This window comes from Eurypyga helias, unplaced genomic scaffold, assembly GCF_000690775.1.
Source record: "Eurypyga helias isolate BGI_N326 unplaced genomic scaffold, ASM69077v1 scaffold15592, whole genome shotgun sequence".
NCBI classification, from domain to species: Eukaryota; Metazoa; Chordata; class Aves; order Eurypygiformes; family Eurypygidae; genus Eurypyga; species Eurypyga helias.
Window position 1 is genome coordinate 31,492 of NW_010236793.1, and position 1,339 is coordinate 32,830.

A 1,339-nucleotide genomic window follows, 5' to 3' on the forward strand; every position below is an offset into this window, starting at 1 on the left:
CGGCTGGCTAGTGTTTTGGGCGGGAGGGGGAGAGGGGGAAATCGCTGTCTTATTTTTATATTATCAATAAACAATTCTCACACGCAAGCAAGAAAACAATCAACATAAGCAAAAATAAGAGCGGTAACCGAGTAATCAAACCTCAGCCTAATTTATATCTCAATGCAACTAAAACCTCCTATGGCATTACCTCACAGTACAATCCTCAGATAGTATTCGGTGAGGTCAGATGCCTCTTTGGACTTAAAAGGTTTTGAGACATCATTTTAGATGACAGATAGTTGGCAGATAATACCATGGAAGATAAACAAAAGATGAGGATTTCTGAAGGACAAAGCAAGATGATGAGATAACCGGCATATATGATCACAAAAAGAAATCAAAGTCCACCAGAGAAAAAAACCCTTCTCTTAGATATTTTTAAACGTACAGAAAGATTCAGAGAACAAAAGCCTCAGCACACAAGCTCTTTACTTCAACAATTAGGAATCATAAACTAACACAGAATATTCTAAGAACTGAGGTCTCTAATACTAGATTTATAGAGCATGAACCTGCTTTGGTACCCAGTAATAAAAGTAAAGCCATAAAGAGCATTAGGTAATCACAAATTCAACCCCTTAAGTATACTACTAAAAGCTCCAGCATTTGATGGGGCTTAATCACATCCCTCTAATACTACTAAATCAGAACCACCTCAGTCCTATTCCAACTATTTAACAGACATTTTAGGGAGCCCAGAAACAGTTGCTCATACTTACTTGAGTCCTCCCATCTGAGAAGGTGCAACTTCCAGGCAGAATAGTACAGAAATCCCAGTACCAGAAAGAGGCAGAGAGCTAGCAGCAAGTTACGCAAGAACACCAACAGTCCCATCTTCACATGAAATCTGCTCTTCTACATGACCTGAGAGAGGAAAACAGGTTGAGGTTGGAGCCACCTTCTCCAACAGTCACCTTTCCACGCATTCCCACATCCACAGTAACGCACAGATCCAAACCGTGCTCTCCGCAAGGTAAAACACACTAATTACCCAAACCGCATCAGTGAAATAAGAACTACCACCCTAAGCAGCTGCCTTGGTTGTGGGTTTTTTTGTCACCAGGGTAATTTCTTTCCGGCGAGGCAGGAGGGCACCGCAACGCTATGACAGGGCAGCAGCCCAACTCCTTGTTAGCACTTACGCCCCAGCCCTCTCCAGACAAGCAGTCCAGGAGCCGCGGAGGCCTGGCCAGCACCGCCGTCCTCCCAAGCCCAGGAAAGCCCAGGCGCGCCAGAAAGCAGCGTCCAGGGGCTCCCGGGGGGGGGTCCCACGGCCAGCGGAGCCCGCGGGAGCCCG

The 1,339-nt window shown here is 45.8% G+C and overlaps 1 pseudogene; it reads right to left on the bottom strand.

The window, feature by feature from the left end:
* Positions 1–725: 725 nt before the first annotated feature.
* LOC104506313 lies at positions 726–876 on the bottom strand (annotated as a pseudogene).
* Positions 877–1,339: the final 463 nt, after the last annotated feature.